This window comes from Myotis daubentonii, chromosome X (assembly GCF_963259705.1).
Source record: "Myotis daubentonii chromosome X, mMyoDau2.1, whole genome shotgun sequence".
Lineage (NCBI taxonomy): Eukaryota > Metazoa > Chordata > Mammalia > Chiroptera > Vespertilionidae > Myotis > Myotis daubentonii.
In genome coordinates this window covers 102,411,009-102,429,933 of record NC_081861.1, presented here as the reverse complement: position 1 = coordinate 102,429,933, position 18,925 = coordinate 102,411,009, and the positions used below count along the sequence as shown (strand labels likewise).

The following is an 18,925-nucleotide window of genomic DNA, read 5'->3' as shown; positions in this document are numbered from 1 at the left end:
AAAACAACCTTTCTCAGAGACCTTGGTTAAAACACATAGTGCCAAGAAGGTGAGCAAACATATTAAGAACAGTATGCCATATATGCCAGGTCCCTTAAAACAGCAAGCATGGACCGGCTCCCGGCAGTGAAGCCCTGCATTGCCCCTTTAAGAAAGTCAACAGAAAAGGTTTTCTATAATTTCTGTTGTTTATAAGCCCCGTCAAAATACTTATTGTTGGCAATCTTTAAGAAATTATAAAGAATTAAAGATTTTGTTCAATGGACCAACCATGTTATAGAGCTGCTCAAGCAGTTAATACAATCAGTTAATCTTAGGTTAAATGAATGAATTATTGTTCCCCTGGTCAGGCCATCCATTTTGGATTTGTGTACAGGCCTGATACAAGTCATTCACCATTTCATCTCTCAGCAGGCAGGATTGCTGATTGGTTGCACATTGCCTGGACCCTAAGAAGCTTGAAGCCTTTGCATTCTCTAAAGCCCAGTCAAAAATCCTATGGAGAGCACCTGATCTTATCAAACCATCCCATTCCTGGAAAATAGGAAAAGGGGCAGGAAGTTTTTGGTCTGACTAAACCTAAAGTAGGCTCAGCTCTGAAGTCTGCAAAACCTAGCTTTAAATTCCAGCTCTGTCACTTACCAGCTATCCTCAAATTATATACTTGTCTTAGCCTCAGTTTCCTCATTTGTAATCTGGAATTCAATTAATTGTCCAATTCCCACCAAGTTACTCAAGCCAAAAGTTTTATACTGAGTACTGAGCCACCAGGTTCATGCTCAGCCCACAGCCTCTTGGTATGTTATCCACCAGCTGGAGTTGCTTGTGCTTCTGGAGGAAAGCAGAACTGAACTGAGGAGCCATGGAAACAATGGAAAGGGGCAGGGGAAGAAATGCTCTATATGGCTGAGGTGGTTGCAGAAATCCTCTTGACCCTGTTGGGGGGCTAGAACCATGTCTAAATTCCTGGGCCATTTCAGCAAAATCCAAGAGGGGAACTGAAAGCTACTGTGTCATTTACCAAGGCATAGTTTCACTTACTCAACAAAAACCAGTTCTGGGAGGGGTTGGAAGTAAAGGTGGGGTTGGTATGGGGGAGGGGTGGGGCAGGGGAGCATTAATACTGAGAAGGCTTGATCTTAAATTACAATATTATGCAAGAGGCTGATCCTGAAAGCTGCCATTTACTTAGTTCCCAGACACTAGGGAGCTATCAAAGCGGAAGAGGCTTTGGGCACCCTGACCTTTCCCATCCCAGGCGTTAGGCCAGCTGCTTTTAGGTGGCAAAGTGAGGAGTTGCAGTGTGACTCAGGCAGAATAGGGCATAGGCTCTCACTGCCCTTGACGTCTTTGGATGAGGCTGGAAAACCCAGCTTAAGAATGATGGACCCGCAAATTCTACTAAGAGGTGCTGAGATTGCCACCTATCTGCTCCTTTCCTAACTGAGATTATCTTGCTTTATGGCTTAATCCATCCTGGAATCATCTGCTGGTCCTAGCCTCAGATATAACCCACTGACCTTATTGCTAGTCTGGCTTTAAAAAGTAGTTAGAGCCTGGTCGGTGTGGGTCAGTGGATTGTCATCTCATGCACCAAGAGGTCACGGGTTCGATTCCCAGTCAGGGCACATGCCCAGGTTGTGGGCTAAATCCCCAGTTGGAGGCAGCTGATAGATGTTTCTCTCTCATGATCCCTGTTCTTGAGCAATAATTTACAGAGAGGTGGATTCACATGCACAGGTAAATTATGCTACATGAAATTAAACACTCTAATATAAGAATAAACTAAATGTTATAGGATTGAAGTTTTCAAGCTGAGATCAATACATTATAAGATATTAAAGGACTATAGATATAATTTTGAAAATACTTACTGTTGGATCCCTTCTACCATGTGAGGACACAAAGAGAAGTATGTGACCTGGAAGAGGGCCCTCACTGGGCCATGCTGTCTCCCTGATCTTGGACTTCAGCCTCCAGAACTGTGAGAAAGAAATTTCTGTCGCTTATAAGCCCCGTCAAAATACTTATTGTTGGCAATCTTTAAGAAATTATAAAGAATTAAAGATTTTGTTCAATGGACCAACCATGTTATAGAGCTGCTCAAGCAGTTAATACAATCAGTTAATCTTAGGTTAAATGAATGAATTATTGTTCCCCTGGTCAGGCCATCCATTTTATGGATGAGGAATCTGAGTCTCTGAGAGTTTAAATATCTATTCCAAGGTCATAAAGGTAATAAATAGGGCTGATTTATCCATTAGGCACAGTAGATACAGTGCCTAGTGCCCATGATGCTTTAAGGAGCCATTAAAAAGGTTTTATTGTCTTTTCTTAAATCAGAAAAAAATGAATATTTAGGTTGGAGAAAATGTTTTAATATATATTAATACTAGAGGCCTGGTGCATGAAATTCATGTATTGGGGGGTGGGAGGGAGTTGTCCCTCAGCCCAGCCTGCACCCTTTCCAATCTGGGACCTTTCGGGGGATGTCTGACTGCTGGTTTAGGCCTGATTCCACATCACAATCCGGGATTGCTGACTCCAACTGCTCGCCTGCCTGCCTGCCTGCCTGTCTGATTGCCCCTAACCACTTCTGCCTGCCAGCCTGAACACCCTCTAACCACTCCCCTGCCAGCCTGATTGATGCCTAACTGCTCCCCTGCCAGCCCGATCACCCCCAACTGCCCTCCCCTGCCAGCCCGATTGCCCCCAACTGCCTTCCCCTGCCAGCCCAATTGCTCCCAACTTCCCTTGCCTGCAGGCCTGGTCGCCCCTAACTGCCCTCCCCTGCAGGCCTGGTCGCCCCTAACTGCCCTCCCCTGCAGGCCTGGTCACCCCCAACTGCCCTCCCCTGCCAACCTGGTCATTCCTAACTGCCCTCCCCTGCTGGCCCAATCACCCCCAGCTGCCCTCCCCTGCTAGCCTGTTCACCCCCAACTGCCCTCCTCTGCCGACCATCTTGTGGTGGCCATCTTGTGACAACATAGGCATGGCCATCTTATGACTACATGGGGGCGTCTATCTTGTGACCACATGGGGGCAGCCATCTTGTGCAAGGGCATGATGGTCAATTTGCATATTACCTCTTTATTATCCTATCTAATAAAAGAGAAACATGGTAATTGGCGTATGACCGCTACCCTTCCCATTGGCTAATCAGCGAGATATGCAAATTAACTGCCAGCCAAGATGGCAGCCGGCAGCCAGGCAGCTTAAACTGAACATGAGGCTTGCTTGCTTCAGTGATGGAGGACTCCAATGTTCCCCGCCTGCCGCTGCCGGCCTCTGAGCTTGCAGTTTAAGAAACATTGTGACAAATATAGAAGTTAAACAAAACCCCAGAAACCAGCTTTCAGCTGGCTGGGATCTCAGAGCTGGAGTTGATACAGAGTTTCGATTATAGAACCTAAACAAACCAGATACCTGCTTTCAGCAGGAGAGGCCTCAGAGCTGGAGCCAGAGCTAAAGCTGGCCCAGAATAAAAAAAGAAAAGAAAAAAAGGTGCAGTTGGGAGCTTCAGTCCCAGCCTGAAAACAGCCCTCAGCCCCTCAACCAGACTGGCCAGGCACCCCAGTGGGGGCCCCCACCCTGAAGGGTGTGTGACCAGCTGCAAACAGCCATCATCCCCTCATCCAGGCTGGCCAGGCACCCCAGTGGGGACCCCCACCCTTATCCAGGACACCCTTCAGGGCAAACCAGCCAGCCCCCACCCATGCACCAGGCCTCTATCCTATATAGTAAAAGGGTAATATGCCTCCCGGCACTGGGATCAGCGTGACAGGGGGCAGCGCCCAAACCCCCTGATTGCCCTGTGGCTCTGTGTGTGACAGGGGGCGGGGCCACAACCTCCGTATCTGCCCTGCTCTGTTCCTGACAGGGGAAGGCGCCCCAACCCCCTGATCGGCCCTGCTCTGTGCCTGATAGGGGGGGAGCTCCCCAACCCCCTGATCGCCCTGCGGCTCTGTGTGTGACAGGGTAGAGCCATAACCTCCCCATCGGCCCTGCCCTGAGTGTGACAGTGGCGGCGCCCCAAACCCCTGATCGGCCCTGCTCTGTGGGTGATAGAGGACGGCACCCCAACCCCCCGCCCACGGGCCCTGCTCTGTGTGTGATGGGGTAGAGCCATAACCTCCCCATCGGCCCTGCCCTGAGTGTGACAGTGGCGGCGCCCCAAACCCCTGATCGGCCCTGCTCTGTGGGTGATAGAGGGCGGTGCCCCAACCCCCTGATCCGCCCTGCTCTGTGTATGACGGGGTGGTGCGCCAACTCCCCTATCGGCCCTACTCTGTGAGTGACAGGGAGGAGCTCCTCAACCCCCTGATCGGCCCTGCTCTGTGCATGACAGGGGGTGGTGCCCCAACTCCCCAGTCGGCCCTGCTCTGAGCCTGACCAGGGGCTGCACCTAGGGATTGGGCCCCCCCTCTGCCACCCGGGAGCAGGCCTAAGTCAGCAGGTCGTTATCTCCCAAGGGGTCCCAGACTGTGAGAGGGCACAGGCTGGGCTGAAGGTCCCCCCCCACCCCCCCGAGTGCACAAATTTTTGTGCGCCGGGCCTCTAGTCCTATATAATAAAAGGCTAATATGAAAACTGTCCCCTCAACTGGTAGTTCGACCAGAGGTGGGGCCAGCCGGCCAACCACCCGTGGCCCCTCCCCTTGGCTGGACACCACCTCCCCCATCGATTGACACCCCCCTTTGATCAGGGGTTGGGCTGGCCAGCCAACCTCCCATGTCCCCTCCCCCTGGGCTGATCGGAGCGGGCTGGCCAGATCCCACCTGTGCACGAATTTGTGCACTGGACCTCTAGTATAGGATATTTGCCTTTATACCAACATAGTTGTAGAGTCTATTCTTTGTATTTTTTTTATTTAAATTCTTTATTGTTGAAAGTACTACATATGTCTCTTTTCCCTCCCCCCCATTGACCTCTCCCTGGCTGCTCCCATCCCCCAACATATGCCCTCGCCCCCCTACTGTCTGTGTCCCTTGGTTATGCTTATATGCATGCATACAAGTCCTCTGGTTAATCTCTTACCACCCCCCTTCCCAACCTCCCCTGCCTTCCCTCTGGGGTTTGTGTACTTTTTTTAATGGAGGAAGGGGCCCACAATATAAAAGCACCTAGGGCCCACAAATGTCATAATGTGACCTAGTAGCAAGTGGAAGAACTGGGGTCCAAACCCAGAGCCCCAGCTTTTTTAAAAAAATTACCTTTATTGTTGAAAGGATTACAGATGTCCCCCACTTTATAAAAATATATATTTTTTATTGATTTCAGAGAGGAAGGGAGAGGGAGAAAGTATCATTGATTGGCTGCCTCCTGCATGCCCCCTACTATGGATCAATCCTGAAACCCAGGCATGTGCACTGACTGGGAATCAAACCATGACCTCCTGGGTTCATAGCTTAAAGCTTAACCACTGAGCCATGCCAGCTAGACAGATGTCCCCTTTCCTCCCACCATTGAACCCCTCCACCCCACACCCACCCTTAGGCCTTCACCAAACTATTGTCTGTATTCATGAGTTATGCATATATGCATGTAAATTGTTTGGTTAATCTCTTACCACCCCACCACGACTCCCACCTTCCTTCTGAAATTTACCAGTCTGTTCCATGCTTCTATGTCTCTGAATTTATTTTGTTCATTAGATTCCACAAGTGAGTGAGATCATGTGACACTTGTCTTTCTCTGAATGTCTAATTTCGCTTAGCATAACAATCTTCAGGTCCTTCATGCTGTCTCAAAGGATAAGCTATTCTTCTTTTTTATAGCTGCTTCTATTACAACAGTTGTTTTGCCCTATTCAGTTTTGTGGGGTTTTTTTTCATTCTTCCTGAATCAGTATTGGAAGATGGTATTTTTCTAGAAATTTGTCCATTTCATCCAGGTTGTCCATTTTATTGGAATATAGTTGTTCATGGTATTTTCTTACAATCCTTTGTATTTCTGTGTTGTCAGTTGCCAGGAGCCGGTCCATCCTTACTGTTTCAAGGGACCTGGCATATATGGCATACTGTTCTTAATATGTTTGCTCACCTTCTTGGCACTATGTGTTTTAACCAAGGTCACCTCTCTGAGAAAGGTTGTTTCCCCAGGTAGGGATTTTCCCCTGAAGTTAGGGAGGGAATAAAACCCCTTAACTAAGTGCCAGGCGGGTAATTAATCACTTTAACTATGAACAATCATGCTTAAGCTACATAATCTTTACTCCCTGGAATGGAGATAAGAAACGCCCTAACCTTTGGAATAGAGATTGATAGGATTGGAATCAACTGGTATAAATACAGATGTAACAAGAAAACAGGGCACAGAACTTAGAAGACAGAACCAAGAGAACAGAACCTAGACACAGAACCTACACAGAACCTAGAGACAGAAGAACTTCGCTGGAGAGAACCTGGCTGAAGAACCTAGAGACAGAACCTGGCTACAGAACCTGGATAGAACATGGCAAGAGAACCTGACTAGAACCTGGTGACTGAACCTGGCTGGAGAACCTAGCAAGAGAACATGGACACAGAACCTGGCTGGAGATCCTAACCAGAACTTCGCTGGAGATCCTGAACAGAACTTGGCTGGAGATTCTGGCTAGAGATCCTGGCTAGGCTGCTGATCAACTGAACGCTGTCTCCGTGTCATTCCTTCTTCGCCGACTCCGTCCACACCTTTGGGGACCCCTGGACCTGCTGGGGCTGGACCCCAGCAGTCACTTGTTACTTTATGTCTTTTGTTTCTGATTCTATTTATTTAGGTCCTCTCCCATTGTTTAGGTGCTCCTATATATGTTTACCAGGGTTATGTCCTCTCTTTGGATCAATTCCTTATTATGTAGTGACCTTTATTGTCTCTTGTAATGGCCATCATTTTGAAGTCTATTTTGTCAGATATGAGTATTGCTACCCCATCTTTTTTTTTCATTTCCATTTGTATGGAAATATTTTTCCTATCACTTCACCCTCATCCTGTGGGAGTCTTTTGTTCTGAGGTAAGTCTGTTGTAGAGAGCATATATATGGGTCATGTTTTCTTTTTTATATATACTGAAGCATAGTAACCTCCATCTTGTATAAAAAACTGCTGTTTGAAACTCTCTGCTATTGTTAGATAGTCCCTAGTCCTGTAAACTCTGTCATTATAAACTCTGTCACTTTAAGACAGTCTGTTATTCTGTAAAATGACTTTGTATTTAGTTCAAATAATAGAAAAAGATAAACTTAACTGTCTGACCTCGCAAGCTAGCCATCCAATGTAATAGACTAAAATAGACTAATACTGATAATAATTCCCATTTATGCCAAGTACTAACTCATTATGTATTCAAGGTTAAAAACTAACTGTAGCAATAACCTATACAGAGATCTTTGTGAAACCTACAGACAAAGAAGCTCAAAAGGTATAAATATGAGACACTTCCTCTATGTCGGGGCTCAGAGATTTGGAAGAGACACCTCCCTCTGAGCCACATGCAATAATCGACTCCTAATTAATTGGCTTATTAGGGCGTCTTGTATCTCATTCGCTGATTTATGATACAACAATAGTATATATTTTTTTATTTCAGGGAGGAAGGGAGAGAAGAGAGATAGAAACATCAATGATGAGAGAGAATCATTGATCAGCTGCCTCCTGCATGCCCCACACGGGATCGAACCTGCAGCCCGGGCATGTGCCCTGACCAGGAATCAAACCGTGACCTCCTAGTTCATAGGTTGATGTTCAACCACTGAGCCATGCCATCTGGGCTATGGGTCATGTTTTCTTATCCATTCAGCTACCTTATGTGTTTTGATTGGAGCATTTAATCCATTTACATTTAAGGTTGTTATTGATAAGTAATTATTTATTGCCATTTTTATTCCTTTTGCCTATGTTTCTCTCTATATATATTTCTTATTACTATTACAGCAGTCCCTTTAACATTTCTTGCAATGCTGATTTGCTGATATATTCCTTTAGCTTTTTTTTGTCTGGGAAGCTCTTTATTTCACAATCTCTTTTGAATGATAGACTGGCTGGATAGATTAGCCTTGGTTCCAAATCCTTGCTTTTCATTGCTTTGAATACTACATGCCATGCCCTTCTGGCCTATAAAGATTCTGATGAAGTCCCTGTAACTTTGAGCTGTAGAAAACAGTAGGGATTGTGGCTGAGTGACACAGATGCTCCTGGAGCCTCAGGTAGGTCTTTTTAAAGATCCTGCATAAGAACGTACACAGTCCTGTTGCCTATGAGCTCCAGTGCTGGGCAGCAGCTTTGGGGGATCCAGGGACATACGAGGAGGAACTGGATTATTTGGCATTGGAGCAGGAACTTAGAGGCGGCCTTCTCCCTGACAGGGGTGTTCACAGCTGTCATTGTTCCTGTGCTCAGATCTCCCCAATCATAGAGCAGACTGACATAAACATATCTGAGTTTCCATCAGTCTGGCCCACACTGTTCACTCTGCCTTGGTGATTCCCTGAGACCCCACCCCAAGCCAAGCTCTTTGTAGTGGTTTTGCCATATAAATGGCCTGTCCTAGCTCAGGCTTCAGACTTTTCTAAAATCTCTAAAAAATCAGCACCTGGAATCAATGTGACCCAGACCTATTAACAAAAGGCTCAAGACCTGGAACTAGCACCAGCCTGCCTTGCCTCACAGCTGGGCCTCGCCTGAGCACTTCCAAACCGAATACAAGTAGAAGCCATCTGCATATCTCTCTGTAGCTCCTACTGGGTTACCCAGGCAGTGGCTGACTTTGCACATCCCAGGAGGCCCCAGAGCCAGTGCATCCAGTGGACAGCTTCAGACCATACCAAATTATAACTCTACACATCCATAAGTGACCCACTCCAAGGGCAGACTCAGTGAACACAAAAGCCCCACATAGGGGTGTTTCCTGCACAGCAACTCTCCCATTATAGTTGAAGCTGGTCCTCACAGCCAATTGGCCTGGAGGTGAATTCCTTCCAATGATACCAACAGTAATCAAGTCTCAACTACAAGACTGTGCACACAGCCCACACAGGGGTGCACCTAGAGTACCCAGGTCAGGTTATTGGGGAGACTGAGCCACTGGGCCCTACAGGACACCTACTACACAAGGCTACTCTACCAGTTCCAGGAACATAACACCTCTACCTAATACATATAAACAAACACAGGGAAGCAGCCAAAATGCGAGACACAGAAACATGTCACAAATAAAAGAAATGGAAGCAAGCAAACTACTGGATACAGAGTTCAAAACAATGGTTATAAGGTTGCTCAAGGATATTAATGAGAGCTTCAAGGGATTTAATGAGGACTTCAAGGGATTCAGTGAGACTTTCAAGAATCTGAGTGAGAATTTCAAAGACCTGAAAAAGGACCAGTCAGAAATTAAGCATACACTAACTGAAATACAGAATAATTTACAAGGATTCAACAGTAGAGTAGAGGATTCCTAGAATCAAATCAATTAATTGCAACATGAGGAAGCAAAAAACATCCAATCAGAAGAGCAAGAAGAAAAAATAATCCAAAAATATGAAGATAGTGTATGGAGCCTCTGGGACAACTTCAAGTGTACCAATTTTACGGGAGTACCAGAAGGAGAAGGAAGAGAGCAAGATATTGAAAACCTATTTGAATAAATAATGACAGGAAAGTTCCCCTACCTGGTGAAAGAAATAGACTTACAAGTCTAGGAAGTGCAGAGAGTCCTGAACAATAGGAACCCAAGAGGCCCACACCAAGATACATCATATTTAAAATGCCAAGGGCAAGTGACAAAAAAAGAATCTTAAAAGCAACAAGAGAAAAGTAGTTAGTTACCTACAAGGGAGTTCCCATACAACTGTCAGCTTATTTCTGAACAAAAACTTTGCAGGCCAGAAGGGAGTGGCAAGAAATATTCAAAGTGATGAAAAGCAAGGACCTACAACCAAGATTACTCTATGCAGCAAAACTATCACTCAGAATTGAAGGTCAGATAAAGAGCTTCACAGACAAGAAAAAGTTAAAGGGGTCCATCACCACCAAACCAGTATTACATGAAATGTTGAAAGGTATTCTTTAAGAAGAGGAAGAAGGAGAAGAAAAGGAAGATAAAAAATATGAACAATAAAATGGCAATAAATACATATCTATCAACAATTGAACCTAAAAATCAAAATAAGTGAGCAAGCGATTTAATGAACAAAATATGCTGATGAATAAAATAGAATCAGAGGCATGGAAACATGGAACAGACTGACAAATCTCAGAGGGAAGGGGGGAGGCAGATACAGGAAGCGATTAACCAAAGATCTTATATGCATACTAGAGGTCCAGTGCATGAAATTTGTGCACTCAGGGGGGTCCTTCAGCCCGGCCTGTGCCAGCCGTGAGCCCAGCTTCTGGCTAAGTGATGCTCTCCCTGTGGGAGCGCACTGACGACCACAGGGAAGCACCTGAGTTGAGCGTCTGCCCCCTGGTGGTCAGTGTGCATCATAGTGAATGGCATTCCACCATTCAGTTCGATTTGCATATTAGCCTTTTATTATATAGGATTATATAGGATATGCATTACCTATAGACAAAGACAATGGGGTAGTGAAGACCTGGGGTGGGGCGGGAACCAGGTGGAGGGGGCAATAGGGGAAGCAGGGGACATCTGTAATACTCTCAACAATAAAGATTTAAAAACAATACAAAACAGATCAGACTATCAATCTCCTGAGGGAAAGTAGGGGAGGGTGGGGGTAAGGGGAAGAGATCAACCAAAGGACTTGTATGCATGCATATAAGCCAAACCAATGGACACGGACAACAGGGGGGATGAAAGCATGAGTGGGGGGGGAATAAAAAAAATAAAAATAAAAACAATACAAAACAAATGCAGCATAGGAAATGTAGTTAGTAATATTGTAATAACTATGTGTGGTGTCAGATGGGTACTAGACTTATTGGGGTGATCATTTTATAAGTTATATAAATGTCTAATCACTATGTTGTACACTGAAACTATTGTATGTTAACTGCAATAAGCCAGCCAAAGAAAGACAAATACCATATGATTTCACTTATATGTGGAATCTAATGAACAAAATAAACTAATAAACCTAATAGAAACAGAGTCAAAGATACGGAGTACAGACTGAGAGCTCTCAGAGGTGAGGGGTTGGGAGGGCTGTAAAAAAGCAGGAGGGATTAAGCAAAAGTAAAAAGTAACTCATAGACATAGACAACAGTATTGTGATTACTAGAGGGGATGGGGCTGGGGTGGGGGAAAGTAGAAGAGGGTCAAGGGGGGATAAACGGTTACAGAAGAGACTTGACTTTGGTGGTGAAGGAAATAAACAAAAAAAAACACAAAAAAAACCCCAGTTATTTTTTAAAAATAAATAAAAGCAGAAGAAGTGCCTGGCCCAAGGTCATAGACTATGCGTATAGTGGAGCTGGGAATAATTGGGGGGTGATAAAAAACTGAAAGAACTAGAGATGTCTAGTTCAAAATAGAGAAGATTCAGGAACTACGGTAGTTGTATTTTAGTAACCACCATCCACACTTACTCTTTCTGCAGAGCCTCTTTTTCCAGGCCTCTATACAGTAAGCAGCTAATTTCTTCTTCAAGACCTCTAAGGGAAGAAAGATAAAAGAGACCAATAGGCACAGACAATCTAGCTTTCCTACCAAGAAACACAGGCATCACTCTCTGCCTAGGGTAGGCCTTGATTCCATCACAGAGACAGGCCCAGAGTCAGGAAATGCCATCTAGTTGTAAAACTCTAACCCGTAATCCAGACAAGAGTTTGGAAGGCACATGATCAAAATTCAGCATAGTCCTGGGTAACTTGTCCATAAGGAGAGAATGTATTTGTGGTTCTCAGTCCTGCCTGAGCAGCAGAATCACCTAGACCAGTGGTCGGCAAACTCATTAGTCAACAGAGCCAAATATCAACAGTACAACAACTGAAATTTCTTTTGAGAGCCAAATTTTTTAAACTTAAACTATATAGGTAGGTACATTGTTATTAACGTAATTAGGGTACTCCTAAGCTGGCCTTTGCTAAAAACGTCCTCATTTTATAATAATAAAGCCACCAACACAAAATAATTACAATTCTTAAATTGATGACAAAAACACCTGTAGGATTTGCAGCTAGTTGGAAACATACAGGTAACTTTATGCTTCGAGTAGGTACTTTTGTCACCTGCGCGCGATTTGCGGACGCGACTAGCACTAACCACTGCACAATGAGACTGCTGACTGACTGGCTCACTCAACTCATGCATGAATCACGCGCGCCTCCCCCGCACTGCTTGTCCCGAGGCCATCTCTCGTCGCCCGACCCGACCGACACCCCCCACTTCTTCTAACGCCACTTCTTCAAAATAGACTCGCCCAGGCCAAAAACTGACTTCTGCGCATGGGCCACGAAGTTTCAATCACACTGTACGTGCGCACCTGCACGTGGTATTTTGTGGAAGAGCCACACTCAAGGGGCCAAAGAGCCGTGTGTGGCTCGCGAGCCACGGTTTGCCGACCACTGACCTAGGGATTAAATATGGATTTCCTGGTCCCCTCTCAAGAATCTGTGTTTTAAACAAATGATTCAGGCATGCAGCCAGGAGTGAAAAGCCCTTAACCCAGTAGTTCTCAAGTTTGAGCTTGAATCAGAATCACCTGGAAGGCTTTTTTAAAACACAAATTGCTGGGCCCCATCCCCAGCACTTTAGATTTGCTTGGCCTGAAGAGGGGCCCAAGAATTTGAATTTTCCCCCAATTTCCCAGGTGATGTTGATATTATTGGTTCAGGACCTCACTCTATGAACAACTGGAATAGCCTATCTTAGTTTGATCTTGATGTCAAATAATTCCTATGGCCTCTTCTTCAGTTTGTCCCTGCAAGGAATAGCTGCTGAAGGAATTGGAATTAGCCACTATTGGCTAATCTCAAGTCAATCTCTACTCTGCATAGCACTGCAGAAAACAATCAGCTCACATTCCTCTCAAGATCACCAAGGTTAAGCAGAGGGTGACACACATACACACACCTCAAACCACTTGCTTCCTAATGGAAAAATTTTCTTCCACAACTTCTGGCCCCTGCAGGTCAGGGCTGGCCCAGCAGGGAACAGCAATATTTGACCCACTCTAGAGTGCAACTGAGGGACCTGAATCTCCATGCAGATAGGTCAGCAACCAAATGAACAGTTTTCCAGCAGAAGATAAGCTTAACCTTGATAACAGAAGCCTAATCTTGTCACATTTACAAGGGTTACCATGCCTGAGGAGAACTCTTGAGTTTCTATTCCAAGGCTGATGATCCTATTGCTTTTACCCCCATGTCCTTCAAAGGCATTCCTGAGCTTGTACAAAGAAGTAGGGAAAAGGGGACTTTTCTCAGGAAAATGTGGGAAAAAATTCCAGTGAGGCTTTTTAGAAAATAGGGTTTCATGACTCACATAGAACCTGAGAGTATGACATTCCTACACTATCTGCGAAAGGCACTCTAACAAATAGCCTGTTGAAATATTGCCATAAATTAAACTATACATAGCTTGTCATTATTATCCTATATAATAAAAGGGTAATATGCTAAGTGTCCGGTCAACTGGTCAGCCGTTCAACCAATCAAAGCATAATATGCTGATGGTTTTCTAAGGCCACTCAACCACTCACTATGATGTGCACTGACCACAAGGAGGCAGACACTCCAACAGGTAGGTTAGCTTGCTGCTGAGGTCTGGCATGCCCTGGAGCCCTCCTATGGTCCCTCCCCTGATGGCCAACCTCCTGCATCCCTCCCCGGCCCTGACCATGCACCAGTGGGATCCCTCCGCCTGGTCTGCACCCTCTTGCAATCCAGGACCCCTCAGGGGATGTTGGAGAGCCAGTTTCGGCCCAATCCCGCAGGCCAGGCCAAGGGACCCCACTGGTGCATGAATTCATGCACTGGGCCTCTAGTTATTCTTAATATATGATGTTTTGTCTGTAAAATTGGGAGGAGTGCTTCCATTTCTACTCTTGGAAGTTTTTTGACAGTGATATTATTTGAAAATTTGGCTGGGTATGGGGGAGATGAGAAAGGAGGTGATCCACAGTGCCTGCTCTAGTCTGAGAGGTTCTATGGAACTTGATGCCCAGAAAAGATACCTCAAAATTGCTTAGCACTTTATGATTTACAACCCTGTCACATAATCTCCATGGATTTCTACAGAAAAGGAAAGGAGGCCCAGAGAGATAACATGACGTGGCACTCGGTGAGTGGTATGTATGATTAAGATTCAAATCCAGATCTTTTGATCTAAAATCCAGTGCTCTTAACACATCAGCACAAGTGGTACAAATACAGACCTTGATACGTGCTTCCCAAGGCTACTGCATGGACTGTGGATAATGTGGCTCAGAGTGCTCTCTAGAATTCTACCCCTTCCTTCCAATTGCTTACTTCTGGCATTTCTAAGGTGTGGTGAAACCCAACAAAGAATCATGGCAGTGATCTAAGTGAAAATTAACTGTAAACTTGTATATGCTATCTTAGAGAGTTTATTAGACTGAGATTGGAAACTTTTAAAGCACTGTGATAATTTAAATAACATATTCTGACAGTAGTTATAGCAGCACCTAACTTAGGATGTATGGGGAGTGCCAAATTCTTCCCCCCCCTCCAAGTTTTATTGAGATATAATTGATAATAACATTATATAAGCTTAAGGTATACAATACAATAATTTTGATTTATGTATATGTTTTGAAATGATCATCATAATAAGTTTAGTTAACATCTATCACCATCAAATCCTCACAGTTAGAAAATTATTTTTCCTTGTGATGAGAACTTTTAAGATCTACTCTCTTAGCAACTTTCAAATATACAAAAGAGTGTTGTTAGCTATAGTCATCATATTGTACATTACATCCCCAGAAATTATTTGTTATAACTGGAAGTTTGTACCTTTTTACCACCTTCACCCTATTCCTTCACCCTCACCCCCACTTCTGGCAACCATAAATCTTATCTCTGTTTCTATGAGTTTGGTTTTTTGTTAGATTCCACATATAAGCAAGTTTATACAGTATTTGTCTCTCTGTGTAACTTATTTCACTCAGCACAATGTCCTCAAGGTTATTTCAAATGGCAGAATTTCTTTATTTTTTATGGCTGAATAATATTCCATTATACATATACACCATATTTTCTTTACCCATTCACCCATTGTTGGATACTTAGAATGTTTCTATATCCTGGCTACTGTGCATAATGCTGCAGTGAACATGGGGGCTCAGATATTTCTTCAGATCCCAAATTGTTAAGAGCTGCTTAAGTTATTGGGTATAGCTAGAAAGATATAACCAGTAAAGAACAAGGTTTGTTGGCTGATATGAAAATAAATGCTATGCCACCTCCGTGTAATACCACTGTCTATGGTGAAATTTCTGAATTAGTTACTTTAAAGGAAAAATATTATTTTCTTGATCCCCCAAACTCTAGTAATGCCATCTATCTCTTGGTACAATTCTGGGGAAAGATTTTTCCTCATAATTCCCTCTATATTGCTTGGATACTAATCAAGGGTCAAGGAAAGCAACATACCTGTGAGAAGCTCTTAGTACTCATTCCTGTTGCCCATCTTTCAGTAGTCAGATTTTCTTTAAACTAAGAAACTTCTTTTTTGGGAAGCTTCAAAACCTCAAGATGATTGCAATGAGCTCTTAAGACATGTGACCAAAAGTAAGAAGCATTTTCTTCCTCTTCAGACCTTGCGCTTCTTCCTTTTTTCCCCCTGTGTTTTTTAGTTTTATTTTGTTTTCTAACTAGTTCATTTTGGGGAAGCTAAGGGAGTGTTCCCAGAAGTGCCAAACTCCTGCTTGGTGTTTATTGCAAAACAGATATTTAGTGAGAAGATTTTATCTTGTGCCCATCACAAGTTCCTCCAGATTTCTTGCTCCCTGGGAGCTCTTGTGGTCGCTCAGTTGGTTCAAGCCCTGTGTTGGAAGCAGTTCTAGCCAACATACCTGGAATTGAACATGTGAATTGGTAGAGAGAGGCCTTTCTTCCTTTGTTTGTTTCCTGAAACTAGTGTGCTTCTTCAACTAGGTCTCAGGTATGTTTGAGCCTTGGAATCAGGCTGTGTAATTCTGCTTCTTTCCCCTCTGACTCCTCCTTTGTTTGCCACAAACTTGACTGCCTATTGAAGAGCTTACCCATGTTGTTCTTTGGCTTGGGGTGTACAACAACCCATTTACAGGGCCAGCCCTTGGTAGAACTAGGAGTTTCTAGCCAGGTCTTGATAGTTTAACTTTAGTACTCCCTCCTTCACATATCTCTATAGTATCAAGGGCAAGATCGCCTTCTCCTATGTGTGTTACAGTCCAGAAACTTGGGGACCCACCCTCTTTTGACAGTCCAGTGCTTCTTACCTTTAAGTACTGAACCACAACATTTCAATAGAGGTGCAGCTCAGAAAAAGAGACAACAGCAGAATAATATATTTTGCAATAACATCATAATGGGTAGAGCATGGGATATACCTGGACAAAAGGTTGTGTTTTCTGGATGAGGAGAAGCATCCCTGAGACTCATGGCAATGCCTTCTTTAATGGGGGAGAGTTTCTCTTTGGGCTTTTTCAATACTCTCATTCATACTAGGTACCATCTCTTGAATAATAATAATAGTTACTGGCAAAAATTAGGGAGCACTTATCATATTCCAGGCACATGTAAGTGCTTTATATGTGTTTACACAGTTAACAATAAACTCTATGAGGTAAATATTACTTTCCCAGTTTTTAAATGAGGAAACTGAGACACAGAACACTAAGTAGCCCTAGATCACCCATCCAGTAAGAAACAAAGCTGTGATAGTATCTCTGTTCACCAGACACCCATGTGGCTTCTATTGATCCTATGGACCTTGTGCTGGTGGGCTGAGCTAGTGTTTCCTCCTCCTTGGGACTCTGGCACTATCTTGCTCAATGCACTGACAGTTCTTCTGAACTTTCTGGATGTTCCCTGACGCCTACACCTTTTAAAAAATTATTTATTCTAGCTGAGACAATTTTAAAAAACAACAAAAAAAATTAAAAGTATAAAGTCACAGTGAAAGAGAAGAAAAAAAAAAGTATAAAGTCACAGTAAGTAACACCACTCCTAAAACAGTCTTTTCATTCATCTTTCTGGGAGTACTATTCCTGGGGATTTTTCTTTTATTTGTCTACTTATTTATTCATGTATTTATTTTAAAAATATGTCTTTATTGATTTTTTTTTTAGAGAGAGAGGAAAGGAGAGAGAGAAACATTGATGTGAGAGAGAAACATCAATTGGCTGCCTCCTGCATTCCCTCCACTGGGAATCAAGTCTGAAACCTGGGCATGTGCCCTGACTGGGAATCAAACCGTGACCTCCTGGTTCCTAGGTTGATGCTCAACCACTGAGCCATGCTGGCCGGGCCTGAGTCAGTTCTTGATAGTGTAGATTCAATCTCTTCAGAATTCAATAGTTTCCCAAGGTTCTCTTGGCTATCATTAGGGGAAAGAAACAAATTCTGCACCCCTGACCTGGAATCGAACAGGTGACCTTTTGGTGCATGGGATGACCAAATTGAGCAATACCAGCCAGAGCCTGGGAGATTTTTCTTAGTAAAACGGTCTTCATTTGCCTACCAACAAGTCATCCTCCTCTTCCTTGCCACTCAGAGATTGCTTCTTTACATATTTCTTTCCAGAAACCATTTATTATCAGTTCTCTCAACTAAACTGCAAGAAAGGCAAGATTAAAGCCACACTCTGGCTCATCATGTAAGTAATTTATAGAAAAAATTCATGGTGCTGGTAAGTGCTGTTTTTGTGGACAAATATACCAGAATGCTGATCTGGATGCTGTCTGAATTAAAAACTCTTTCAACTAAACAGCCTATAAACCCATGAAGTGTGATGCTACAAACAAAAAACATCTATTTTATGCATTTTATTATGTACCTAAAATAATAAAGAATTTATCTTTGTCAGATGCTTTTCTTAAATCAGTGCACAACTCCCTCCTACATCTCCTGGGTCTGACTGGAGGCCATCCAATTTCCAAGTCTGCACTACTGGAGAAATACCTGGAAGAGGAAAGGAGAAGAGAAAATGGTATATCAATTTATTTTTGCAAATATATTTTTATTGATTTCAGAGAAGAAGGGAGAGGGAGAGAGAGATAGAAACATCAGAGATGAGAGAGAGCCCTAACCGGTTTGGCTCAGTGGATAGAGTGTCGGCCTGCAGACTGAATGGTCCCAAGTTCGATTCCGGCCAAGGGCATGTACCTTGGTTGCGGGCACATCCCCTGTAGAGGGTGTGCAGGAGGCAGCTGATCGATGTTTCTCTCTCATCAATGTTTCTGGCTCTCTATCCCTTTCCCTTCCTCTCTGTAAAAAATCAATAAAATATATTTTAAAAAAAGATGAGAATCATTGATCAACTGCCTCCTGCATGCCCCCTACTGGTGATACAGCCTGCAACCTAGGCATGTGCCCTGACTGGAAATCAAACCATGACCTCCTAGTTTATAGGTTGATGCTCAATTAGTGAGCCATGCTGGTCAGGCAAAAATGGTATATTTAGAATTGATTTATATATAATTAGAGGGCCAGTGCACGAAATTAGTGCATGGGTACAGTCCCTAGGTCTGGCCTGCAATCAGGGCCATCTTCCCCAGCTGCCCACAGCTGGCCCACCCCCTGCTGCCACCCACCCCCAGTTCCCAGTTCGCCATCGGGTGATAGGTGCCCGATGGCTGGGGGAAGGGACTGAGAGGCCTCGGGTGGTTTGCAGGCTGGTCACACCCCTAATCGGGGTGAGGGTTCCCCACTGGAGACAGGGCCAGCCTGGGCGAGGGGCCATGGGTGGTTTGCAGGCCAGCCACACCCCTGATCAGGGTGGGAGTCCCCGCTGGGGGGTGGGACCAGCCTGGGCAAGGGGCCGCTGG

The 18,925-nt window shown here is 44.3% G+C and overlaps 1 protein-coding gene across 3 annotated transcripts in view; it reads right to left on the bottom strand.

Annotated features, from left to right (window-relative positions):
• Positions 1-15,642, bottom strand: part of LOC132223348 (toll-like receptor 13) — a 28,284-nt gene extending 12,642 nt beyond the window's left edge. For 2 of the 3 annotated variants that reach the window (XM_059678595.1, XM_059678594.1), the window contains exons 1-2: positions 15,549-15,641; positions 1,875-1,982 (exon numbers count right to left, since the gene is read on the bottom strand). The gene's annotated coding sequence lies outside the window, so the exon portion shown is untranslated. Of the gene's footprint in view, positions 1-1,874; positions 1,983-15,548 lie in introns of all 3 variants that reach the window. The other variant, XM_059678596.1, reaches the window with a different exon arrangement.
• Between the last annotated feature and the right edge of the window lie 3,283 nt (positions 15,643-18,925).